General features: G+C 67.4%; 11 non-coding genes across 11 annotated transcripts; all 11 read right to left on the bottom strand.

Annotated features, from left to right (window-relative positions):
* Positions 1-2,046: 2,046 nt before the first annotated feature.
* On the bottom strand, positions 2,047-2,165 carry LOC129138338 (5S ribosomal RNA). Its single transcript, XR_008541583.1, has one exon. It is a non-coding gene; the product is annotated as a 5S ribosomal RNA (ribosomal RNA).
* A 2,108-nt stretch (positions 2,166-4,273) lies between these two features.
* LOC129138349 (5S ribosomal RNA) lies at positions 4,274-4,392 on the bottom strand. The gene has a single exon (XR_008541585.1). It is a non-coding gene; the product is annotated as a 5S ribosomal RNA (ribosomal RNA).
* Positions 4,393-6,537: 2,145 nt separating this feature from the next.
* On the bottom strand, positions 6,538-6,656 carry LOC129138354 (5S ribosomal RNA). Its single transcript, XR_008541589.1, has one exon. It is a non-coding gene; the product is annotated as a 5S ribosomal RNA (ribosomal RNA).
* A 2,153-nt stretch (positions 6,657-8,809) lies between these two features.
* Positions 8,810-8,928, bottom strand: LOC129138355 (5S ribosomal RNA). The gene has a single exon (XR_008541591.1). It is a non-coding gene; the product is annotated as a 5S ribosomal RNA (ribosomal RNA).
* A 2,144-nt stretch (positions 8,929-11,072) lies between these two features.
* Positions 11,073-11,191, bottom strand: LOC129138357 (5S ribosomal RNA). Its single transcript, XR_008541593.1, has one exon. It is a non-coding gene; the product is annotated as a 5S ribosomal RNA (ribosomal RNA).
* Positions 11,192-13,340: 2,149 nt separating this feature from the next.
* On the bottom strand, positions 13,341-13,459 carry LOC129138360 (5S ribosomal RNA). Its single transcript, XR_008541594.1, has one exon. It is a non-coding gene; the product is annotated as a 5S ribosomal RNA (ribosomal RNA).
* Positions 13,460-15,604: 2,145 nt separating this feature from the next.
* LOC129138361 (5S ribosomal RNA) lies at positions 15,605-15,723 on the bottom strand. Its single transcript, XR_008541595.1, has one exon. It is a non-coding gene; the product is annotated as a 5S ribosomal RNA (ribosomal RNA).
* Positions 15,724-17,867: 2,144 nt separating this feature from the next.
* Positions 17,868-17,986, bottom strand: LOC129138362 (5S ribosomal RNA). The gene has a single exon (XR_008541596.1). It is a non-coding gene; the product is annotated as a 5S ribosomal RNA (ribosomal RNA).
* Positions 17,987-20,093: 2,107 nt separating this feature from the next.
* LOC129138363 (5S ribosomal RNA) lies at positions 20,094-20,212 on the bottom strand. The gene has a single exon (XR_008541597.1). It is a non-coding gene; the product is annotated as a 5S ribosomal RNA (ribosomal RNA).
* A 2,107-nt stretch (positions 20,213-22,319) lies between these two features.
* On the bottom strand, positions 22,320-22,438 carry LOC129138364 (5S ribosomal RNA). Its single transcript, XR_008541598.1, has one exon. It is a non-coding gene; the product is annotated as a 5S ribosomal RNA (ribosomal RNA).
* Positions 22,439-24,591: 2,153 nt separating this feature from the next.
* On the bottom strand, positions 24,592-24,710 carry LOC129138365 (5S ribosomal RNA). The gene has a single exon (XR_008541599.1). It is a non-coding gene; the product is annotated as a 5S ribosomal RNA (ribosomal RNA).
* Positions 24,711-25,308: the final 598 nt, after the last annotated feature.

Below are 25,308 nucleotides of genomic sequence, written 5' to 3'. Positions count from 1 at the left end.
GGATCGGGGACCCCCGAGCCGCTGGCCCGCGGCCTTCCCCCGGCTCCCGTGCTCCCGAGCTTCCACCACATCGGGCCCGCTCGGAGCAGGGAGTGCTCCGAGGCGTCAGGGCCCAGGGCCCACGATCCTGGGACGCCCTCCGGTCCTCCGCCCTGTCGCGGAGGCAGCGTTCTGGATCCCTCGCCGCACAGGGGCTCCTGCGAGGCCCCCTCTTGCCCCACCCACCCAGAGCCGTCAGGGCTGGCCCAAGGCGAACAGCCGGCCCAGCCGCGCGGGGCCTTTCTCTCACAACGCCCCCACCACGGTCGCTTGTCCCGACCAAGACCCGGCCGGGGGGCAAGAGGGCGTGGGGTGTAGCCGGTCGGGGGGTGGCCCTGTTTTGCCCCGCGCTGGCAATAGAGGCGGCGGCCTGATCTCGGGTGAGAGGGCCTGAGAGAAACCCAGACACACCCCACCACCACCAGGAGCAAATCCACTCCCCCACACAGAGACAACACGCGGGCGCGCTCGCACGCGCTCGCGCGGACACACACACACACACACACACACAGACACACAGAGACACACACAGACACAGACACACACGCACGCACACGCACACGCACGCGCACGCACACACACACGCGGCTTGGAGGAGAGCAAGGACGAGATGGATGGAGAGATAGAAACCGAGGGAGGGAGAGAGACAGCGATCGAGAGAGACAGGCGAGGGCGAGAGGGAAGGAGACAGACAGAGAGGCTGAGAAAGAGAGAGGGACAGAGAAAGAGAGAGAGAGAGACAGAGAGACAGAGGGAAAACGACAGAAGTAGCGCGAGGTCCAGGGGGAAACCTAGAAGAGAGAGGCGGAGGGAGCTAGAGAGCAAGAGCGATAGAGCCTTAGAGAGGAAGCGCCCGGCTCCGTTAGGCAGCGCCCTCTTGAGCAGGCCGGGGTAGGGTGGAGGGGGCTTGGGCTGCGCCAGAACACGGGGGCCAGGCGGTCCGTGCGAGAGGAGCAACGGAGCGCGGAGACGGGCTTTTTCTTGGATGAATTGCTTGCTTTGGAGGTGGGTTTCGTAGGCTCCTGCCTTTCTTGGCACCTCCCTGTGCTCTGGGTGCCTTGCGGCGGGCCCGGAGATTTGCAGAGCGTGCCCGCCCGTTTGGCGGGAGCCGTGGCCCCGGGCGGGCCCGGAGGCCTGGGTCTCTGGCGTGTCCTCGGGACTGGAGTCGTCGACACGAAGTGGGGGGCATTGGGAATCCCGGGTGCACAGGGACTGTTTTCCTGGTGGCTGGCGAAGCAACGTCCTTCCCCCGGGTAAAGCAGCCCATGCGTTCTGGAGCCGAGGTCTTGGCTGGCGTCTGTGGTTCCCGCTGCCCCTGCCCGCCCCTTCCCCCGGTTTGGAAGGGTGCGACGACGGCGCCCGACGGGTGAATTGAATCGCCTGGGCGTTCCGGGAGCGGGAAGGTACCGCGAACGGCAGGGAACCCGCGGCTGCGCCTTTGGGGTCCGGCCCCCTGCCCTCCCAGGCTGGAGCCGGGCTCCTGGCGGGGCGGCGGCGAGGCGGAAGCGGTGGGATGCTGCTGCCCGGCGTGCAGTAGGGGCGGAGCCCCAGGAGGAGGACCCCGGCTGCGGCTGCGGCGGGGGTGTAGGTGGGCGGTAAAGGAGGAGCAGAGTCAGGGGAGGTTGGCGAGCATGGCGACTGTAGGGGGAAGGGAGGCAGCGGGGAAGCCAAAAGAGCCTACAGCAGGCCGGGCGGGCGCGCTGGCTCCCGCCTGTAATCCCAGCACTCTGGGAGGCCGAGGCGGGTGGATCACGAGGTCAGGAGCTCGAGACCATCCCGGCTGACAGGGTGAAACCCCGTCTCTAGGAAAAATAGAAAAAATTAGCCGGGCGTGGTGGCGGGCGCCTGTAGGCCCAGCTACTCGGGAGGCTGAGGCCGGGGAATGGCGTGAGCCCGGGAGGCGGAGCTTGCAGTGAGCCGAGATGGCGCCACTGCACTCCAGCCTGGGCGACAGAGCGAGACTCCGTCTGGAAGAAAAGGAAAGAAAAAGCAAAAAGCCAAAGAAAAAGCCTACAGCACCCGGTATTCCCAGGCGGTCTCCCATCCAAGTACTAACCAGGCCCGACCCTGCTTAGCTTCCGAGATCAGACGAGATCGGGCGCGTTCAGGGTGGTATGGCCGTAGACGCCGAAGGAGGCGCCTGGCTGCCCCAAGAGCCCGGCCCGGCCCGGCCGTGCCCGCCGGATTGCAGCCGTCACCGCCAGCCCGGGGCCGCGGGGCTCGGATCGGGGACCCCCGAGCCGCTGGCCCGCGGCCTTCCCCCGGCTCCCGTGCTCCCGAGCTTCCACCACATCGGGCCCGCTCGGAGCAGGGAGTGCTCCGAGGCGTCAGGGCCCAGGGCCCACGATCCTGGGACGCCCTCCGGTCCTCCGCCCTGTCGCGGAGGCAGCGTTCTGGATCCCTCGCCGCACAGGGGCTCCTGCGAGGACCCCTCTTGCCCCACCCACCCAGAGCCGTCAGGGCTGGCCCAAGGCGAACAGCCGGCCCAGCCGCGCGGGGCCTTTCTCTCACAACGCCCCCACCACGGTCGCTTGTCCCGACCAAGACCCGGCCGGGGGGCAAGAGGGCGTGGGGTGTAGCCGGTCGGGGGGTGGCCCTGTTTTGCCCCGCGCTGGCACTAGAGGCGGCGGCCTGATCTCGGGTGAGAGGGCCTGAGAGAAACCCAGACACACCTCACCACCACCAGGAGCAAATCCACTCCCCCACACAGAGACAACACGCGGGCGCGCTCGCGCGGACACACACACACACACACACACAGACACACAGAGACACACACAGACACAGACACACACGCACGCACACACACACGCGGCTTGGAGGAGAGCAAGGACGAGATGGATGGAGAGATAGAAACCGAAGGAGGGACAGAGACAGCTATCGAGAGAGACAGGCGAGGGCGAGAGGGAAGGAGACAGACAGAGAGGCTGAGAAAGAGAGAGGGACAGAGAAAGAGAGAGAGAGAGACAGAGAGACAGAGGGAAAATGACAGAAGTAGCGCGAGGTCCAGGGGGAAACCTAGAAGAGAGAGGCGGAGGGAGCTAGAGAGCAAGAGCGATAGAGCCTTAGAGAGGAAGCGCCCGGCTCCGTTAGGCAGCGCCCTCTTGAGCAGGCCGGGGTAGGGTGGAGGGGGCTTGGGCTGCGCCAGAACACGGGGGCCAGGCGGTCCGTGCGAGAGGAGCAACGGAGCGCGGAGACGGGCTTTTTCTTGGATGAATTGCTTGCTTTGGAGGTGGGTTTCGTAGGCTCCTGCCTTTCTTGGCACCTCCCTGTGCTCTGGGTGCCTTGCGGCGGGCCCCGAGATTTGCAGAGCGTGCCCGCCCGTTTGGCGGGAGCCGTGGCCCCGGGCGGGCCCGGAGGCCTGGGTCTCTGGCGTGTCCTCGGGACTGGAGTCGTCGACACGAAGTGGGGGGCATTGGGAATCCCGGGTGCACAGGGACTGTTTTCCTGGTGGCTGGCGAAGCAACGTCCTTCCCCCGGGTAAAGCAGCCCATGCGTTCTGGAGCCGAGGTCTTGGCTGGCGTCTGTGGTTCCCGCTGCCCCTGCCCGCCCCTTCCCCCGGTTTGGAAGGGTGCGACGACGGCGCCCGACGGGTGAATTGAATCGCCTGGGCGTTCCGGGAGCGGGAAGGTACCGCGAACGGCAGGGAACCCGCGGCTGCGCCTTTGGGGTCCGGCCCCCTGCCCTCCCAGGCTGGAGCCGGGCTCCTGGCGGGGCGGCGGCGAGGCGGAAGCGGTGGGATGCTGCTGCCCGGCGTGCAGTAGGGGCGGAGCCCCAGGAGGAGGACCCCGGCTGCGGCTGCGGCGGGGGTGTAGGTGGGCGGTAAAGGAGGAGCAGAGTCAGGGGAGGTTGGCGAGCATGGCGACTGTAGGGGGAAGGGAGGCAGCGGGGAAGCCAAAAGAGCCTACAGCAGGCCGGGCGGGCGCGCTGGCTCCCGCCTGTAATCCCAGCACTCTGGGAGGCCGAGGCGGGTGGATCACGAGGTCAGGAGCTCGAGACCATCCCGGCTGACAGGGTGAAACCCCGTCTCTAGGAAAAATAGAAAAAATTAGCCGGGCGTGGTGGCGGGCGCCTGTAGGCCCAGCTACTCGGGAGGCTGAGGCCGGGGAATGGCGTGAGCCCGGGAGGCGGAGCTTGCAGTGAGCCGAGATGGCGCCACTGCACTCCAGCCTGGGCGACAGAGCGAGACTCCGTCTGGAAGAAAAGGAAAGAAAAAGCAAAAAGCCAAAGAAAAAGCCTACAGCACCCGGTATTCCCAGGCGGTCTCCCATCCAAGTACTAACCAGGCCCGACCCTGCTTAGCTTCCGAGATCAGACGAGATCGGGCGCGTTCAGGGTGGTATGGCCGTAGACGCCGAAGGAGGCGCCTGGCTGCCCCAAGAGCCCGGCCCGGCCCGGCCGTGCCCGCCGGATTGCAGCCGTCACCGCCAGCCCGGGGCCGCGGGGCTCGGATCGGGGACCCCCGAGCCGCTGGCCCGCGGCCTTCCCCCGGCTCCCGTGCTCCCGAGCTTCCACCACATCGGGCCCGCTCGGAGCAGGGAGTGCTCCGAGGCGTCAGGGCCCAGGGCCCACGATCCTGGGACGCCCTCCGGTCCTCCGCCCTGTCGCGGAGGCAGCGTTCTGGATCCCTCGCCGCACAGGGGCTCCTGCGAGGCCCCCTCTTGCCCCACCCACCCAGAGCCGTCAGGGCTGGCCCAAGGCGAACAGCCGGCCCAGCCGCGCGGGGCCTTTCTCTCACAACGCCCCCACCACGGTCGCTTGTCCCGACCAAGACCCGGCCGGGGGGCAAGAGGGCGTGGGGTGTAGCCGGTCGGGTGGTGGCCCTGTTTTGCCCCGCGCTGGCAATAGAGGCGGCGGCCTGATCTCGGGTGAGAGGGCCTGAGAGAAACCCAGACACACCCCACCACCACCAGGAGCAAATCCACTCCCCCACACAGAGACAACACGCGGGCGCGCTCGCACGCGCTCGCGCGGACACACACACACACACACACACACACACAGAGACACACACAGACACAGACACACACGCACGCACACGCACACGCACGCGCACGCACACACACACGCGGCTTGGAGGAGAGCAAGGACGAGATGGATGGAGAGATAGAAACCGAGGGAGGGAGAGAGACAGCGATCGAGAGAGACAGGCGAGGGCGAGAGGGAAGGAGACAGACAGAGAGGCTGAGAAAGAGAGAGGGACAGAGAAAGAGAGAGAGAGAGACAGAGAGACAGAGGGAAAACGACAGAAGTAGCGCGAGGTCCAGGGGGAAACCTAGAAGAGAGAGGCGGAGGGAGCTAGAGAGCAAGAGCGATAGAGCCTTAGAGAGGAAGCGCCCGGCTCCGTTAGGCAGCGCCCTCTTGAGCAGGCCGGGGTAGGGTGGAGGGGGCTTGGGCTGCGCCAGAACACGGGGGCCAGGCGGTCCGTGCGAGAGGAGCAACGGAGCGCGGAGACGGGCTTTTTCTTGGATGAATTGCTTGCTTTGGAGGTGGGTTTCGTAGGCTCCTGCCTTTCTTGGCACCTCCCTGTGCTCTGGGTGCCTTGCGGCGGGCCCCGAGATTTGCAGAGCGTGCCCGCCCGTTTGGCGGGAGCCGTGGCCCCGGGCGGGCCCGGAGGCCTGGGTCTCTGGCGTGTCCTCGGGACTGGAGTCGTCGACACGAAGTGGGGGGCATTGGGAATCCCGGGTGCACAGGGACTGTTTTCCTGGTGGCTGGCGAAGCAACGTCCTTCCCCCGGGTAAAGCAGCCCATGCGTTCTGGAGCCGAGGTCTTGGCTGGCGTCTGTGGTTCCCGCTGCCCCTGCCCGCCCCTTCCCCCGGTTTGGAAGGGTGCGACGACGGCGCCCGACGGGTGAATTGAATCGCCTGGGCGTTCCGGGAGCGGGAAGGTACCGCGAACGGCAGGGAACCCGCGGCTGCGCCTTTGGGGTCCGGCCCCCTGCCCTCCCGGGAAGGCTGGAGCCGGGCTCCTGGCGGGGCGGCGGCGAGGCGGAAGCGGTGGGATGCTGCTGCCCGGCGGCGTGCAGTAGGGGCGGAGCCCCAGGAGGAGGACCCCGGCTGCGGCTGCGGCGGGGGTGTAGGTGGGCGGTAAAGGGGGAGCAGAGTCAGGGGAGGTTGGCAAGCATGGCGACTGTAGGGGGAAGGGAGGCAGCGGGGAAGCCAAAAGAGCCTACAGCAGGCCGGGCGGGCGCGCTGGCTCCCGCCTGTAATCCCAGCACTCTGGGAGGCCGAGGCGGGTGGATCACGAGGTCAGGAGCTCGAGACCATCCCGGCTGACAGGGTGAAACCCCGTCTCTAGGAAAAATAGAAAAAATTAGCCGGGCGTGTTGGCGGGCGCCTGTAGGCCCAGCTACTCGGGAGGCTGAGGCCGGGGAATGGCGTGAGCCCGGGAGGCGGAGCTTGCAGTGAGCCGAGATGGCGCCGCTGCACTCCAGCCTGGGCGACAGAGCGAGACTCCGTCTGGAAGAAAAGGAAAGAAAAAGCAAGAAGCCAAAGAAAAAGCCTACAGCACCCGGTATTCCCAGGCGGTCTCCCATCCAAGTACTAACCAGGCCCGACCCTGCTTAGCTTCCGAGATCAGACGAGATCGGGCGCGTTCAGGGTGGTATGGCCGTAGACGCCGAAGGAGGCGCCTGGCTGCCCCAAGAGCCCGGCCCGGCCCGGCCGTGCCCGCCGGATTGCAGCCGTCACCGCCAGCCCGGGGCCGCGGGGCTCGGATCGGGGACCCCCGAGCCGCTGGCCCGCGGCCTTCCCCCGGCTCCCGCGCTCCCGAGCTTCCACCACATCGGGCCCGCTCGGAGCAGGGAGTGCTCCGAGGCGTCAGGGCCCAGGGCGCACGATCCTGGGACGCCCTCCGGTCCTCCGCCCTGTCGCGGAGGCAGCGTTCTGGATCCCTCGCCGCACAGGGGCTCCTGCGAGGCCCCCTCTTGCCCCACCCACCCAGAGCCGTCAGGGCTGGCCCAAGGCGAACAGCCGGCCCAGCCGCGCGGGGCCTTTCTCTCACAACGCCCCCACCATGGTCGCTTGTCCCGACCAAGACCCGGCCGGGGGGCAAGAGGGCGTGGGGTGTAGCCGGTCGGGGGGTGGCCCTGTTTTGCCCCGCGCTGGCACTAGAGGCGGCGGCCTGATCTCGGGTGAGAGGGCCTGAGAGAAACCCAGACACACCCCACCACCACCAGGAGCAAATCCACTCCCCCACACAGAGACAACACGCGGGCGCGCTCGCACGCACTCGCGCGGGGACACACACACACACACACACACACACACAGACACACAGAGACACACACAGACACAGACACACAAGCACGCACACGCACACGCACGCGCACGCACACACACACGCGGCTTGGAGGAGAGCAAGGACGAGATGGATGGAGAGATAGAAACCGAGGGAGGGAGAGAGACAGCGATCGAGAGAGACAGGCGAGGGCGAGAGGGAAGGAGACAGACAGAGAGGCTGAGAAAGAGAGGGACAGAGAAAGAGAGAGAGAGAGACAGAGAGACAGAGGGAAAACGACAGAAGTAGCGCGAGGTCCAGGGGGAAACCTAGAAGAGAGAGGCGGAGGGAGCTAGAGAACGAGAGCGATAGAGCCTTAGAGAGGAAGCGCCCGGCTCCGTTAGGCAGCGCCCTCTTGAGCAGGCCGGGGTAGGGTGGAGGGGGCTTGGGCTGCGCCAGAACACGGGGGCCAGGCGGTCCGTGCGAGAGGAGCAACGGAGCGCGGAGACGGGCTTTTTCTTGGATGAATTGCTTGCTTTGGAGGTGGGTTTCGTAGGCTCCTGCCTTTCTTGGCACCTCCCTGTGCTCTGGGTGCCTTGCGGCGGGCCCCGAGATTTGCAGAGCGTGCCCGCCCGTTTGGCGGGAGCCGTGGCCCCGGGCGGGCCCGGAGGCCTGGGTCTCTGGCGTGTCCTCGGGACTGGAGTCGTCGACACGAAGTGGGGGGCATTGGGAATCCCGGGTGCACAGGGACTGTTTTCCTGGTGGCTGGCGAAGCAACGTCCTTCCCCCGGGTAAAGCAGCCCATGCGTTCTGGAGCCGAGGTCTTGGCTGGCGTCTGTGGTTCCCGCTGCCCCTGCCCGCCCCTTCCCCCGGTTTGGAAGGGTGCGACGACGGCGCCCGACGGGTGAATTGAATCGCCTGGGCGTTCCGGGAGCGGGAAGGTACCGCGAACGGCAGGGAACCCGCGGCTGCGCCTTTGGGGTCCGGCCCCCTGCCCTCCCGGGAAGGCTGGAGCCGGGCTCCTGGCGGGGCGGCGGCGAGGCGGAAGCGGTGGGATGCTGCTGCCCGGCGGCGTGCAGTAGGGGCGGAGCCCCAGGAGGAGGACCCCGGCTGCGGCTGCGGCGGGGGTGTAGGTGGGCGGTAAAGGGGGAGCAGAGTCAGGGGAGGTTGGCAAGCATGGCGACTGTAGGGGGAAGGGAGGCAGCGGGGAAGCCAAAAGAGCCTACAGCAGGCCGGGCGGGCGCGCTGGCTCCCGCCTGTAATCCCAGCACTCTGGGAGGCCGAGGCGGGTGGATCACGAGGTCAGGAGCTCGAGACCATCCCGGCTGACAGGGTGAAACCCCGTCTCTAGGAAAAATAGAAAAAATTAGCCGGGCGTGGTGGCGGGCGCCTGTAGGCCCAGCTACTCGGGAGGCTGAGGCCGGGGAATGGCGTGAGCCCGGGAGGCGGAGCTTGCAGTGAGCCGAGATGGCGCCGCTGCACTCCAGCCTGGGCGACAGAGTGAGACTCCGTCTGGAAGAAAAGGAAAGAAAAAGCAAAAAGCCAAAGAAAAAGCCTACAGCACCCGGTATTCCCAGGCGGTCTCCCATCCAAGTACTAACCAGGCCCGACCCTGCTTAGCTTCCGAGATCAGACGAGATCGGGCGCGTTCAGGGTGGTATGGCCGTAGACGCCGAAGGAGGCGCCTGGCTGCCCCAAGAGCCCGGCCCGGCCCGGCCGTGCCCGCCGGATTGCAGCCGTCACCGCCAGCCCGGGGCCGCGGGGCTCGGATCGGGGATCCCCGAGCCGCTGGCCCGCGGCCTTCCCCCGGCTCCCGCGCTCCCGAGCTTCCACCACATCGGGCCCGCTCGGAGCAGGGAGTGCTCCGAGGCGTCAGGGCCCAGGGCGCACGATCCTGGGACGCCCTCCGGTCCTCCGCCCTGTCGCGGAGGCAGCGTTCTGGATCCCTCGCCGCACAGGGGCTCCTGCGAGGCCCCCTCTTGCCCCACCCACCCAGAGCCGTCAGGGCTGGCCCAAGGCGAACAGCCGGCCCAGCCGCGCGGGGCCTTTCTCTCACAACGCCCCCACCACGGTCGCTTGTCCCGACCAAGACCCGGCCGGGGGGCAAGAGGGCGTGGGGTGTAGCCGGTCGGGGGGTGGCCCTGTTTTGCCCCGCGCTGGCACTAGAGGCGGCGGCCTGATCTCGGGTGAGAGGGCCTGAGAGAAACCCAGACACACCCCACCACCACCAGGAGCAAATCCACTCCCCCACACAGAGACAACACGCGGGCGCGCTCGCACGCACTCGCGCGGACACACACACACACACACACACAGACACACAGAGACACACACAGACACAGACACACACGCACGCACACGCACACGCACGCGCACGCACACACACACGCGGCTTGGAGGAGAGCAAGGACGAGATGGATGGAGAGATAGAAACCGAGGGAGGGAGAGAGACAGCGATCGAGAGAGACAGGCGAGGGCGAGAGGGAAGGAGACAGACAGAGAGGCTGAGAAAGAGAGAGGGACAGAGAAAGAGAGAGAGAGAGACAGAGAGACAGAGGGAAAACGACAGAAGTAGCGCGAGGTCCAGGGGGAAACCTAGAAGAGAGAGGCGGAGGGAGCTAGAGAGCGAGAGCGATAGAGCCTTAGAGAGGAAGCGCCCGGCTCCGTTAGGCAGCGCCCTCTTGAGCAGGCCGGGGTAGGGTGGAGGGGGCTTGGGCTGCGCCAGAACACGGGGGCCAGGCGGTCCGTGCGAGAGGAGCAACGGAGCGCGGAGACGGGCTTTTTCTTGGATGAATTGCTTGCTTTGGAGGTGGGTTTCGTAGGCTCCTGCCTTTCTTGGCACCTCCCTGTGCTCTGGGTGCCTTGCGGCGGGCCCCGAGATTTGCAGAGCGTGCCCGCCCGTTTGGCGGGAGCCGTGGCCCCGGGCGGGCCCGGAGGCCTGGGTCTCTGGCGTGTCCTCGGGACTGGAGTCGTCGACACGAAGTGGGGGGCATTGGGAATCCCGGGTGCACAGGGACTGTTTTCCTGGTGGCTGGCGAAGCAACGTCCTTCCCCCGGGTAAAGCAGCCCATGCGTTCTGGAGCCGAGGTCTTGGCTGGCGTCTGTGGTTCCCGCTGCCCCTGCCCGCCCCTTCCCCCGGTTTGGAAGGGTGCGACGACGGCGCCCGACGGGTGAATTGAATCGCCTGGGCGTTCCGGGAGCGGGAAGGTACCGCGAACGGCAGGGAACCCGCGGCTGCGCCTTTGGGGTCCGGCCCCCTGCCCTCCCGGGAAGGCTGGAGCCGGGCTCCTGGCGGGGCGGCGGCGAGGCGGAAGCGGTGGGATGCTGCTGCCCGGCGTGCAGTAGGGGCGGAGCCCCAGGAGGAGGACCCCGGCTGCGGCTGCGGCGGGGGTGTAGGTGGGCGGTAAAGGGGGAGCAGAGTCAGGGGAGGTTGGCAAGCATGGCGACTGTAGGGGGAAGGGAGGCAGCGGGGAAGCCAAAAGAGCCTACAGCAGGCCGGGCGGGCGCGCTGGCTCCCGCCTGTAATCCCAGCACTCTGGGAGGCCGAGGCGGGTGGATCACGAGGTCAGGAGCTCGAGACCATCCCGGCTGACAGGGTGAAACCCCGTCTCTAGGAAAAATAGAAAAAATTAGCCGGGCGTGGTGGCGGGCGCCTGTAGGCCCAGCTACTCGGGAGGCTGAGGCCGGGGAATGGCGTGAGCCCGGGAGGCGGAGCTTACAGTGAGCCGAGATGGCGCCGCTGCACTCCAGCCTGGGCGACAGAGCGAGACTCCGTCTGGAAGAAAAGGAAAGAAAAAGCAAAAAGCCAAAGAAAAAGCCTACAGCACCCGGTATTCCCAGGCGGTCTCCCATCCAAGTACTAACCAGGCCCGACCCTGCTTAGCTTCCGAGATCAGACGAGATCGGGCGCGTTCAGGGTGGTATGGCCGTAGACGCCGAAGGAGGCGCCTGGCTGCCCCAAGAGCCCGGCCCGGCCCGGCCGTGCCCGCCGGATTGCAGCCGTCACCGCCAGCCCGGGGCCGCGGGGCTCGGATCGGGGACCCCCGAGCCGCTGGCCCGCGGCCTTCCCCCGGCTCCCGCGCTCCCGAGCTTCCACCACATCGGGCCCGCTCGGAGCAGGGAGTGCTCCGAGGCGTCAGGGCCCAGGGCGCACGATCCTGGGACGCCCTCCGGTCCTCCGCCCTGTCGCGGAGGCAGCGTTCTGGATCCCTCGCCGCACAGGGGCTCCTGCGAGGCCCCCTCTTGCCCCACCCACCCAGAGCCGTCAGGGCTGGCCCAAGGCGAACAGCCGGCCCAGCCGCGCGGGGCCTTTCTCTCACAACGCCCCCACCATGGTCGCTTGTCCCGACCAAGACCCGGCCGGGGGGCAAGAGGGCGTGGGGTGTAGCCGGTCGGGGGGTGGCCCTGTTTTGCCCCGCGCTGGCACTAGAGGCGGCGGCCTGATCTCGGGTGAGAGGGCCTGAGAGAAACCCAGACACACCCCACCACCACCAGGAGCAAATCCACTCCCCCACACAGAGACAACACGCGGGCGCGCTCGCACGCACTCGCGCGGGGACACACACACACACACACACACACAGACACACAGAGACACACACAGACACAGACACACACGCACGCACACGCACACGCACGCGCACGCACACACACACGCGGCTTGGAGGAGAGCAAGGACGAGATGGATGGAGAGATAGAAACCGAGGGAGGGAGAGAGACAGCGATCGAGAGAGACAGGCGAGGGCGAGAGGGAAGGAGACAGACAGAGAGGCTGAGAAAGAGAGGGACAGAGAAAGAGAGAGAGAGAGACAGAGAGACAGAGGGAAAACGACAGAAGTAGCGCGAGGTCCAGGGGGAAACCTAGAAGAGAGAGGCGGAGGGAGCTAGAGAACGAGAGCGATAGAGCCTTAGAGAGGAAGCGCCCGGCTCCGTTAGGCAGCGCCCTCTTGAGCAGGCCGGGGTAGGGTGGAGGGGGCTTGGGCTGCGCCAGAACACGGGGGCCAGGCGGTCCGTGCGAGAGGAGCAACGGAGCGCGGAGACGGGCTTTTTCTTGGATGAATTGCTTGCTTTGGAGGTGGGTTTCGTAGGCTCCTGCCTTTCTTGGCACCTCCCTGTGCTCTGGGTGCCTTGCGGCGGGCCCCGAGATTTGCAGAGCGTGCCCGCCCGTTTGGCGGGAGCCGTGGCCCCGGGCGGGCCCGGAGGCCTGGGTCTCTGGCGTGTCCTCGGGACTGGAGTCGTCGACACGAAGTGGGGGGCATTGGGAATCCCGGGTGCACAGGGACTGTTTTCCTGGTGGCTGGCGAAGCAACGTCCTTCCCCCGGGTAAAGCAGCCCATGCGTTCTGGAGCCGAGGTCTTGGCTGGCGTCTGTGGTTCCCGCTGCCCCTGCCCGCCCCTTCCCCCGGTTTGGAAGGGTGCGACGACGGCGCCCGACGGGTGAATTGAATCGCCTGGGCGTTCCGGGAGCGGGAAGGTACCGCGAACGGCAGGGAACCCGCGGCTGCGCCTTTGGGGTCCGGCCCCCTGCCCTCCCGGGAAGGCTGGAGCCGGGCTCCTGGCGGGGCGGCGGCGAGGCGGAAGCGGTGGGATGCTGCTGCCCGGCGGCGTGCAGTAGGGGCGGAGCCCCAGGAGGAGGACCCCGGCTGCGGCTGCGGCGGGGGTGTAGGTGGGCGGTAAAGGGGGAGCAGAGTCAGGGGAGGTTGGCAAGCATGGCGACTGTAGGGGGAAGGGAGGCAGCGGGGAAGCCAAAAGAGCCTACAGCAGGCCGGGCGGGCGCGCTGGCTCCCGCCTGTAATCCCAGCACTCTGGGAGGCCGAGGCGGGTGGATCACGAGGTCAGGAGCTCGAGACCATCCCGGCTGACAGGGTGAAACCCCGTCTCTAGGAAAAATAGAAAAAATTAGCCGGGCGTGTTGGCGGGCGCCTGTAGGCCCAGCTACTCGGGAGGCTGAGGCCGGGGAATGGCGTGAGCCCGGGAGGCGGAGCTTGCAGTGAGCCGAGATGGCGCCGCTGCACTCCAGCCTGGGCGACAGAGCGAGACTCCGTCTGGAAGAAAAGGAAAGAAAAAGCAAAAAGCCAAAGAAAAAGCCTACAGCACCCGGTATTCCCAGGCGGTCTCCCATCCAAGTACTAACCAGGCCCGACCCTGCTTAGCTTCCGAGATCAGACGAGATCGGGCGCGTTCAGGGTGGTATGGCCGTAGACGCCGAAGGAGGCGCCTGGCTGCCCCAAGAGCCCGGCCCGGCCCGGCCGTGCCCGCCGGATTGCAGCCGTCACCGCCAGCCCGGGGCCGCGGGGCTCGGATCGGGGATCCCCGAGCCGCTGGCCCGCGGCCTTCCCCCGGCTCCCGCGCTCCCGAGCTTCCACCACATCGGGCCCGCTCGGAGCAGGGAGTGCTCCGAGGCGTCAGGGCCCAGGGCGCACGATCCTGGGACGCCCTCCGGTCCTCCGCCCTGTCGCGGAGGCAGCGTTCTGGATCCCTCGCCGCACAGGGGCTCCTGCGAGGCCCCCTCTTGCCCCACCCACCCAGAGCCGTCAGGGCTGGCCCAAGGCGAACAGCCGGCCCAGCCGCGCGGGGCCTTTCTCTCACAACGCCCCCACCACGGTCGCTTGTCCCGACCAAGACCCGGCCGGGGGGCAAGAGGGCGTGGGGTGTAGCCGGTCGGGGGGTGGCCCTGTTTTGCCCCGCGCTGGCACTAGAGGCGGCGGCCTGATCTCGGGTGAGAGGGCCTGAGAGAAACCCAGACACACCCCACCACCACCAGGAGCAAATCCACTCCCCCACACAGAGACAACACGCGGGCGCGCTCGCACGCGCTCGCGCGGACACACACACACACACACACAGACACACAGAGACACACACAGACACAGACACACACGCACGCACACGCACACGCACGCGCACGCACACACACACGCGGCTTGGAGGAGAGCAAGGACGAGATGGATGGAGAGATAGAAACCGAGGGAGGGAGAGAGACAGCGATCGAGAGAGACAGGCGAGGGCGAGAGGGAAGGAGACAGACAGAGAGGCTGAGAAAGAGAGAGGGACAGAGAAAGAGAGAGAGAGAGACAGAGAGACAGAGGGAAAACGACAGAAGTAGCGCGAGGTCCAGGGGGAAACCTAGAAGAGAGAGGCGGAGGGAGCTAGAGAGCGAGAGCGATAGAGCCTTAGAGAGGAAGCGCCCGGCTCCGTTAGGCAGCGCCCTCTTGAGCAGGCCGGGGTAGGGTGGAGGGGGCTTGGGCTGCGCCAGAACACGGGGGCCAGGCGGTCCGTGCGAGAGGAGCAACGGAGCGCGGAGACGGGCTTTTTCTTGGATGAATTGCTTGCTTTGGAGGTGGGTTTCGTAGGCTCCTGCCTTTCTTGGCACCTCCCTGTGCTCTGGGTGCCTTGCGGCGGGCCCCGAGATTTGCAGAGCGTGCCCGCCCGTTTGGCGGGAGCCGTGGCCCCGGGCGGGCCCGGAGGCCTGGGTCTCTGGCGTGTCCTCGGGACTGGAGTCGTCGACACGAAGTGGGGGGCATTGGGAATCCCGGGTGCACAGGGACTGTTTTCCTGGTGGCTGGCGAAGCAACGTCCTTCCCCCGGGTAAAGCAGCCCATGCGTTCTGGAGCCGAGGTCTTGGCTGGCGTCTGTGGTTCCCGCTGCCCCTGCCCGCCCCTTCCCCCGGTTTGGAAGGGTGCGACGACGGCGCCCGACGGGTGAATTGAATCGCCTGGGCGTTCCGGGAGCGGGAAGGTACCGCGAACGGCAGGGAACCCGCGGCTGCGCCTTTGGGGTCCGGCCCCCTGCCCTCCCGGGAAGGCTGGAGCCGGGCTCCTGGCGGGGCGGCGGCGAGGCGGAAGCGGTGGGATGCTGCTGCCCGGCGGCGTGCAGTAGGGGCGGAGCCCCAGGAGGAGGACCCCGGCTGCGGCTGCGGCGGGGGTGTAGGTGGGCGGTAAAGGGGGAGCAGAGTCAGGGGAGGTTGGCAAGCATGGCGACTGTAGGGGGAAGGGAGGCAGCGGGGAAGCCAAAAGAGCCTACAGCAGGCCGGGCGGGCGCGCTGGCTCCCGCCTGTAATCCCAGCACTCTGGGAGGCCGAGGCGGGTGGATCACGAGGTCAGGAGCTCGAGACCATCCCGGCTGACAGGGTGAAACCCCGTCTCTAGGAAAAATAGAAAAAATTAGCCGGGCGTGGTGGCGGGCGCCTGTAGGCCCAGCTACTCGGGAGGCTGAGGCCGGGGAATGGCGTGAGCCCGGGAGGCGGAGCTTGCAGTGAGCCGAGATGGCGCCGCTGCACTCCAGCCTGGGCGACAGAGCGAGACTCCGTCTGGAAGAAAAGGAAAGAAAAAGCAAAAAGCCAAAGAAAAAGCCTACAGCACCCGGTATTCCCAGGCGGTCTCCCATCCAAGTACTAACCAGGCCCGACCCTGCTTAGCTTCCGAGATCAGACGAGATCGGGCGCGTTCAGGGTGGTATGGCCGTAGACGCCGAAGGAGGCGCCTGGCTGCCCCAAGAGCCCGGCCCGGCCCGGCCGTGCCCGCCGGATTGCAGCCGTCACCGCCAGCCCGGGGCCGCGGGGCTCGGATCGGGGATCCCCGAGCCGCTGGCCCGCGGCCTTCCCCCGGCTCCCGCGCTCCCGAGCTTCCACCACATCGGGCCCGCTCGGAGCAGGGAGTGCTCCGAGGCGTCAGGGCCCAGGGCGCACGATCCTGGGACGCCCTCCGGTCCTCCGCCCTGTCGCGGAGGCAGCGTTCTGGATCCCTCGCCGCACAGGGGCTCCTGCGAGGCCCCCTCTTGCCCCACCCACCCAGAGCCGTCAGGGCTGGCCCAAGGCGAACAGCCGGCCCAGCCGCGCGGGGCCTTTCTCTCACAACGCCCCCACCACGGTCGCTTGTCCCGACCAAGACCCGGCCGGGGGGCAAGAGGGCGTGGGGTGTAGCCGGTCGGGGGGTGGCCCTGTTTTGCCCCGCGCTGGCACTAGAGGCGGCGGCCTGATCTCGGGTGAGAGGGCCTGAGAGAAACCCAGACACACCCCACCACCACCAGGAGCAAATCCACTCCCCCACACAGAGACAACACGCGGGCGCGCTCGCACGCGCTCGCGCGGACACACACACACACACACACACAGACACACAGAGACACACACAGACACAGACACACACGCACGCACACGCACACGCACGCGCACGCACACACACACGCGGCTTGGAGGAGAGCAAGGACGAGATGGATGGAGAGATAGAAACCGAGGGAGGGAGAGAGACAGCGATCGAGAGAGACAGGCGAGGGCGAGAGGGAAGGAGACAGACAGAGAGGCTGAGAAAGAGAGAGGGACAGAGAAAGAGAGAGAGAGAGACAGAGAGACAGAGGGAAAACGACAGAAGTAGCGCGAGGTCCAGGGGGAAACCTAGAAGAGAGAGGCGGAGGGAGCTAGAGAGCGAGAGCGATAGAGCCTTAGAGAGGAAGCGCCCGGCTCCGTTAGGCAGCGCCCTCTTGAGCAGGCCGGGGTAGGGTGGAGGGGGCTTGGGCTGCGCCAGAACACGGGGGCCAGGCGGTCCGTGCGAGAGGAGCAACGGAGCGCGGAGACGGGCTTTTTCTTGGATGAATTGCTTGCTTTGGAGGTGGGTTTCGTAGGCTCCTGCCTTTCTTGGCACCTCCCTGTGCTCTGGGTGCCTTGCGGCGGGCCCCGAGATTTGCAGAGCGTGCCCGCCCGTTTGGCGGGAGCCGTGGCCCCGGGCGGGCCCGGAGGCCTGGGTCTCTGGCGTGTCCTCGGGACTGGAGTCGTCGACACGAAGTGGGGGGCATTGGGAATCCCGGGTGCACAGGGACTGTTTTCCTGGTGGCTGGCGAAGCAACGTCCTTCCCCCGGGTAAAGCAGCCCATGCGTTCTGGAGCCGAGGTCTTGGCTGGCGTCTGTGGTTCCCGCTGCCCCTGCCCGCCCCTTCCCCCGGTTTGGAAGGGTGCGACGACGGCGCCCGACGGGTGAATTGAATCGCCTGGGCGTTCCGGGAGCGGGAAGGTACCGCGAACGGCAGGGAACCCGCGGCTGCGCCTTTGGGGTCCGGCCCCCTGCCCTCCCGGGAAGGCTGGAGCCGGGCTCCTGGCGGGGCGGCGGCGAGGCGGAAGCGGTGGGATGCTGCTGCCCGGCGTGCAGTAGGGGCGGAGCCCCAGGAGGAGGACCCCGGCTGCGGCTGCGGCGGGGGTGTAGGTGGGCGGTAAAGGGGGAGCAGAATCAGGGGAGGTTGGCAAGCATGGCGACTGTAGGGGGAAGGGAGGCAGCGGGGAAGCCAAAAGAGCCTACAGCAGGCCGGGCGGGCGCGCTGGCTCCCGCCTGTAATCCCAGCACTCTGGGAGGCCGAGGCGGGTGGATCACGAGGTCAGGAGCTCGAGACCATCCCGGCTGACAGGGTGAAACCCCGTCTCTAGGAAAAATAGAAAAAATTAGCCGGGCGTGGTGGCGGGCGCCTGTAGGCCCAGCTACTCGGGAGGCTGAGGCCGGGGAATGGCGTGAGCCCGGGAGGCGGAGCTTGCAGTGAGCCGAGATGGCGCCGCTGCACTCCAGCCTGGGCGACAGAGCGAGACTCCGTCTGGAAGAAAAGGAAAGAAAAAGCAAAAAGCCAAAGAAAAAGCCTACAGCACCCGGTATTCCCAGGCGGTCTCCCATCCAAGTACTAACCAGGCCCGACCCTGCTTAGCTTCCGAGATCAGACGAGATCGGGCGCGTTCAGGGTGGTATGGCCGTAGACGCCGAAGGAGGCGCCTGGCTGCCCCAAGAGCCCGGCCCGGCCCGGCCGTGCCCGCCGGATTGCAGCCGTCACCGCCAGCCCGCGGCCTTCCCCCGGCTCCCGCGCTCCCGAGCTTCCACCACATCGGGCCCGCTCGGAGCAGGGAGTGCTCCGAGGCGTCAGGGCCCAGGGCGCACGATCCTGGGACGCCCTCCGGTCCTCCGCCCTGTCGCGGAGGCAGCGTTCTGGATCCCTCGCCGCACAGGGGCTCCTGCGAGGCCCCCTCTTGCCCCACCCACCCAGAGCCGTCAGGGCTGGCCCAAGGCGAACAGCCGGCCCAGCCGCGCGGGGCCTTTCTCTCACAACGCCCCCACCACGGTCGCTTGTCCCGACCAAGACCCGGCCGGGGGGCAAGAGGGCGTGGGGTGTAGCCGGTCGGGGGGTGGCCCTGTTTTGCCCCGCGCTGGCACTAGAGGCGGCGGCCTGATCTCGGGTGAGAGGGCCTGAGAGAAACCCAGACACACCCCACCACCACCAGGAGCAAATCCACTCCCCCACACAGAGACAACACGCGGGCGCGCTCGCACGCGCTCGCGCGGACACACACACACACACACACACACACACAGACACACAGAGACACACACACACACAGACACACACGCACGCACACGCACACGCACGCGCACGCACACACACACGCGGCTTGGAGGAGAGCAAGGACGAGATGGATGGAGAGATAGAAACCGAGGGAGGGAGAGAGACAGCGATCGAGAGAGACAGGCGAGGGCGAGAGGGAAGGAGACAGACAGAGAGGCTGAGAAAGAGAGAGGGACAGAGAAAGAGAGAGAGAGAGACAGAGAGACAGAGGGAAAACGACAGAAGTAGCGCGAGGTCCAGGGGGAAACCTAGAAGAGAGAGGCGGAGGGAGCTAGAGAGCGAGAGCGATAGAGCCTTAGAGAGGAAGCGCCCGGCTCCGTTAGGCAGCGCCCTCTTGAGCAGGCCGGGGTAGGGTGGAGGGGGCTTGGGCTGCGCCAGAACACGGGGGCCAGGCGGTCCGTGCGAGAGGAGCAACGGAGCGCGGAGACGGGCTTTTTCTTGGATGAATTGCTTGCTTTGGAGGTGGGTTTCGTAGGCTCCTGCCTTTCTTGGCACCTCCCTGTGCTCTGGGTGCCTTGCGGCGGGCCCCGAGATTTGCAGAGCGTGCCCGCCCGTTTGGCGGGAGCCGTGGCCCCGGGCGGGCCCGGAGGCCTGGGTCTCTGGCGTGTCCTCGGGACTGGAGTCGTCGACACGAAGTGGGGGGCATTGGGAATCCCGGGTGCACAGGGACTGTTTTCCTGGTGGCTGGCGAAGCAACGTCCTTCCCCCGGGTAAAGCAGCCCATGCGTTCTGGAGCCGAGGTCTTGGCTGGCGTCTGTGGTTCCCGCTGCCCCTGCCCGCCCCTTCCCCCGGTTTGGAAGGGTGCGACGACGGCGCCCGACGGGTGAATTGAATCGCCTGGGCGTTCCGGGAGCGGGAAGGTACCGCGAACGGCAGGGAACCCGCGGCTGCGCCTTTGGGGTCCGGCCCCCTGCCCTCCCGGGAAGGCTGGAGCCGGGCTCCTGGCGGGGCGGCGGCGAGGCGGAAGCGGTGGGATGCTGCTGCCCGGCGTGCAGTAGGGGCGGAGCCCCAGGAGGAGGACCCCGGCTGCGGCTGCGGCGGGGGTGTAGGTGGGCGGTAAAGGGGGAGCAGAGTCAGGGGAGGTTGGCAAGCATGGCGACTGTAGGGGGAAGGGAGGCAGCGGGGAAGCCAAAAGAGCCTACAGCAGGCCGGGCGGGCGCGCTGGCTCCCGCCTGTAATCCCAGCACTCTGGGAGGCCGAGGCGGGTGGATCACGAGGTCAGGAGCTCGAGACCATCCCGGCTGACAGGGTGAAACCCCGTCTCTAGGAAAAATAGAAAAAATTAGCCGGGCGTGGTGGCGGGCGCCTGTAGGCCCAGCTACTCGGGAGGCTGAGGCCGGGGAATGGCGTGAGCCCGGGAGGCGGAGCTTGCAGTGAGCCGAGATGGCGCCGCTGCACTCCAGCCTGGGCGACAGAGCGAGACTCCGTCTGGAAGAAAAGGAAAGAAAAAGCAAAAAGCCAAAGAAAAAGCCTACAGCACCCGGTATTCCCAGGCGGTCTCCCATCCAAGTACTAACCAGGCCCGACCCTGCTTAGCTTCCGAGATCAGACGAGATCGGGCGCGTTCAGGGTGGTATGGCCGTAGACGCCGAAGGAGGCGCCTGGCTGCCCCAAGAGCCCGGCCCGGCCCGGCCGTGCCCGCCGGATTGCAGCCGTCACCGCCAGCCCGCGGCCTTCCCCCGGCTCCCGCGCTCCCGAGCTTCCACCACATCGGGCCCGCTCGGAGCAGGGAGTGCTCCGAGGCGTCAGGGCCCAGGGCGCACGATCCTGGGACGCCCTCCGGTCCTCCGCCCTGTCGCGGAGGCAGCGTTCTGGATCCCTCGCCGCACAGGGGCTCCTGCGAGGCCCCCTCTTGCCCCACCCACCCAGAGCCGTCAGGGCTGGCCCAAGGCGAACAGCCGGCCCAGCCGCGCGGGGCCTTTCTCTCACAACGCCCCCACCACGGTCGCTTGTCCCGACCAAGACCCGGCCGGGGGGCAAGAGGGCGTGGGGTGTAGCCGGTCGGGGGGTGGCCCTGTTTTGCCCCGCGCTGGCAATAGAGGCGGCGGCCTGATCTCGGGTGAGAGGGCCTGAGAGAAACCCAGACACACCCCACCACCACCAGGAGCAAATCCACTCCCCCACACAGAGACAACACGCGGGCGCGCTCGCACGCGCTCGCGCGGACACACACACACACACACACACACACACAGACACACAGAGACACACACAGACACAGACACACACGCACGCACACGCACACGCACGCGCACGCACACACACACGCGGCTTGGAGGAGAGCAAGGACGAGATGGATGGAGAGATAGAAACCGAGGGAGGGAGAGAGACAGCGATCGAGAGAGACAGGCGAGGGCGAGAGGGAAGGAGACAGACAGAGAGGCTGAGAAAGAGAGAGGGACAGAGAAAGAGAGAGAGAGAGACAGAGAGACAGAGGGAAAACGACAGAAGTAGCGCGAGGTCCAGGGGGAAACCTAGAAGAGAGAGGCGGAGGGAGCTAGAGAGCGAGAGCGATAGAGCCTTAGAGAGGAAGCGCCCGGCTCCGTTAGGCAGCGCCCTCTTGAGCAGGCCGGGGTAGGGTGGAGGGGGCTTGGGCTGCGCCAGAACACGGGGGCCAGGCGGTCCGTGCGAGAGGAGCAACGGAGCGCGGAGACGGGCTTTTTCTTGGATGAATTGCTTGCTTTGGAGGTGGGTTTCCTAGGCTCCTGCCTTTCTTGGCACCTCCCTGTGCTCTGGGTGCCTTGCGGCGGGCCCCGAGATTTGCAGAGCGTGCCCGCCCGTTTGGCGGGAGCCGTGGCCCCGGGCGGGCCCGGAGGCCTGGGTCTCTGGCGTGTCCTCGGGACTGGAGTCGTCGACACGAAGTGGGGGGCATTGGGAATCCCGGGTGCACAGGGACTGTTTTCCTGGTGGCTGGCGAAGCAACGTCCTTCCCCCGGGTAAAGCAGCCCATGCGTTCTGGAGCCGAGGTCTTGGCTGGCGTCTGTGGTTCCCGCTGCCCCTGCCCGCCCCTTCCCCCGGTTTGGAAGGGTGCGACGACGGCGCCCGACGGGTGAATTGAATCGCCTGGGCGTTCCGGGAGCGGGAAGGTACCGCGAACGGCAGGGAACCCGCGGCTGCGCCTTTGGGGTCCGGCCCCCTGCCCTCCCGGGAAGGCTGGAGCCGGGCTCCTGGCGGGGCGGCGGCGAGGCGGAAGCGGTGGGATGCTGCTGCCCGGCGTGCAGTAGGGGCGGAGCCCCAGGAGGAGGACCCCGGCTGCGGCTGCGGCGGGGGTGTAGGTGGGCGGTAAAGGGGGAGCAGAGTCAGGGGAGGTTGGCAAGCATGGCGACTGTAGGGGGAAGGGAGGCAGCGGGGAAGCCAAAAGAGCCTACAGCAGGCCGGGCGGGCGCGCTGGCTCCCGCCTGTAATCCCAGCACTCTGGGAGGCCGAGGCGGGTGGATCACGAGGTCAGGAGCTCGAGACCATCCCGGCTGACAGGGTGAAACCCCGTCTCTAGGAAAAATAGAAAAAATTAGCCGGGCGTGGTGGCGGGCGCCTGTAGGCCCAGCTACTCGGGAGGCTGAGGCCGGGGAATGGCGTGAGCCCGGGAGGCGGAGCTTGCAGTGAGCCGAGATGGCGCCGCTGCACTCCAGCCTGGGCGACAGAGCGAGACTCCGTCTGGAAGAAAAGGAAAGAAAAAGCAAAAAGCCAAAGAAAAAGCCTACAGCACCCGGTATTCCCAGGCGGTCTCCCATCCAAGTACTAACCAGGCCCGACCCTGCTTAGCTTCCGAGATCAGACGAGATCGGGCGCGTTCAGGGTGGTATGGCCGTAGACGCCGAAGGAGGCGCCTGGCTGCCCCAAGAGCCCGGCCCGGCCCGGCCGTGCCCGCCGGATTGCAGCCGTCACCGCCAGCCCGGGGCCGCGGGGCTCGGATCGGGGACCCCCGAGCCGCTGGCCCGCGGCCTTCCCCCGGCTCCCGCGCTCCCGAGCTTCCACCACATCGGGCCCGCTCGGAGCAGGGAGTGCTCCGAGGCGTCAGGGCCCAGGGCGCACGATCCTGGGACGCCCTCCGGTCCTCCGCCCTGTCGCGGAGGCAGCGTTCTGGATCCCTCGCCGCACAGGGGCTCCTGCGAGGCCCCCTCTTGCCCCACCCACCCAGAGCCGTCAGGGCTGGCCCAAGGCGAACAGCCGGCCCAGCCGCGCGGGGCCTTTCTCTCACAACGCCCCCACCACGGTCGCTTGTCCCGACCAAGACCCGGCCGGGGGGCAAGAGGGCGTGGGGTGTAGCCGGTCGGGGGGTGGCCCTGTTTTGCCCCGCGCTGGCACTAGAGGCGGCGGCCTGATCTCGGGTGAGAGGGCCTGAGAGAAACCCAGACACACCCCACCACCACCAGGAGCAAATCCACTCCCCCACACAGAGACAACACGCGGGCGCGCTCGCACGCGCTCGCGCGGACACACACACACACACACACAGACACACAGACACACAGAGACACACACAGACACAGACACACACGCACGCACACGCACACGCACGCGCACGCACACACACACGCGGCTTGGAGGAGAGCAAGGACGAGATGGATGGAGAGATAGAAACCGAGGGAGGGAGAGAGACAGCGATCGAGAGAGACAGGCGAGGGCGAGAGGGAAGGAGACAGACAGAGAGGCTGAGAAAGAGAGAGGGACAGAGAAAGAGAGAGAGAGAGACAGAGAGACAGAGGGAAAACGACAGAAGTAGCGCGAGGTCCAGGGGGAAACCTAGAAGAGAGAGGCGGAGGGAGCTAGAGAGCGAGAGCGATAGAGCCTTAGAGAGGAAGCGCCCGGCTCCGTTAGGCAGCGCCCTCTTGAGCAGGCCGGGGTAGGGTGGAGGGGGCTTGGGCTGCGCCAGAACACGGGGGCCAGGCGGTCCGTGCGAGAGGAGCAACGGAGCGCGGAGACGGGCTTTTTCTTGGATGAATTGCTTGCTTTGGAGGTGGGTTTCGTAGGCTCCTGCCTTTCTTGGCACCTCCCTGTGCTCTGGGTGCCTTGCGGCGGGCCCCGAGATTTGCAGAGCGTGCCCGCCCGTTTGGCGGGAGCCGTGGCCCCGGGCGGGCCCGGAGGCCTGGGTCTCTGGCGTGTCCTCGGGACTGGAGTCGTCGACACGAAGTGGGGGGCATTGGGAATCCCGGGTGCACAGGGACTGTTTTCCTGGTGGCTGGCGAAGCAACGTCCTTCCCCCGGGTAAAGCAGCCCATGCGTTCTGGAGCCGAGGTCTTGGCTGGCGTCTGTGGTTCCCGCTGCCCCTGCCCGCCCCTTCCCCCGGTTTGGAAGGGTGCGACGACGGCGCCCGACGGGTGAATTGAATCGCCTGGGCGTTCCGGGAGCGGGAAGGTACCGCGAACGGCAGGGAACCCGCGGCTGCGCCTTTGGGGTCCGGCCCCCTGCCCTCCCGGGAAGGCTGGAGCCGGGCTCCTGGCGGGGCGGCGGCGAGGCGGAAGCGGTGGGATGCTGCTGCCCGGCGGCGTGCAGTAGGGGCGGAGCCCCAGGAGGAGGACCCCGGCTGCGGCTGCGGCGGGGGTGTAGGTGGGCGGTAAAGGGGGAGCAGAGTCAGGGGAGGTTGGCAAGCATGGCGACTGTAGGGGGAAGGGAGGCAGCGGGGAAGCCAAAAGAGCCTACAGCAGGCCGGGCGGGCGCGCTGGCTCCCGCCTGTAATCCCAGCACTCTGGGAGGCCGAGGCGGGTGGATCACGAGGTCAGGAGCTCGAGACCATCCCGGCTGACAGGGTGAAACCCCGTCTCTAGGAAAAATAGAAAAAATTAGCCGGGCGTGGTGGCGGGCGCCTGTAGGCCCAGCTACTCGGGAGGCTGAGGCCGGGGAATGGCGTGAGCCCGGGAGGCGGAGCTTGCAGTGAGCCGAGATGGCGCCGCTGCACTCCAGCCTGGGCGACAGAGCGAGACTCCGTCTGGAAGAAAAGGAAAGAAAAAGCAAAAAGCCAAAGAAAAAGCCTACAGCACCCGGTATTCCCAGGCGGTCTCCCATCCAAGTACTAACCAGGCCCGACCCTGCTTAGCTTCCGAGATCAGACGAGATCGGGCGCGTTCAGGGTGGTATGGCCGTAGACGCCGAAGGAGGCGCCTGGCTGCCCCAAGAGCCCGGCCCGGCCCGGCCGTGCCCGCCGGATTGCAGCCGTCACCGCCAGCCCGGGGCCGCGGGGCTCGGATCGGGGATCCCCGAGCCGCTGGCCCGCGGCCTTCCCCCGGCTCCCGCGCTCCCGAGCTTCCACCACATCGGGCCCGCTCGGAGCAGGGAGTGCTCCGAGGCGTCAGGGCCCAGGGCGCACGATCCTGGGACGCCCTCCGGTCCTCCGCCCTGTCGCGGAGGCAGCGTTCTGGATCCCTCGCCGCACAGGGGCTCCTGCGAGGCCCCCTCTTGCCCCACCCACCCAGAGCCGTCAGGGCTGGCCCAAGGCGAACAGCCGGCCCAGCCGCGCGGGGCCTTTCTCTCACAACGCCCCCACCACGGTCGCTTGTCCCGACCAAGACCCGGCCGGGGGGCAAGAGGGCGTGGGGTGTAGCCGGTCGGGGGGTGGCCCTGTTTTGCCCCGCGCTGGCACTAGAGGCGGCGGCCTGATCTCGGGTGAGAGGGCCTGAGAGAAACCCAGACACACCCCACCACCACCAGGAGCAAATCCACTCCCCCACACAGAGACAACACGCGGG

The sequence above is a fragment of the Pan troglodytes genome, chromosome 1 (genome assembly GCF_028858775.2).
Source record: "Pan troglodytes isolate AG18354 chromosome 1, NHGRI_mPanTro3-v2.0_pri, whole genome shotgun sequence".
NCBI lineage: Eukaryota > Metazoa > Chordata > Mammalia > Primates > Hominidae > Pan > Pan troglodytes.
Note: the sequence above shows the minus strand (reverse complement) of the source record. Positions and strands in the feature narration are given on the sequence as shown.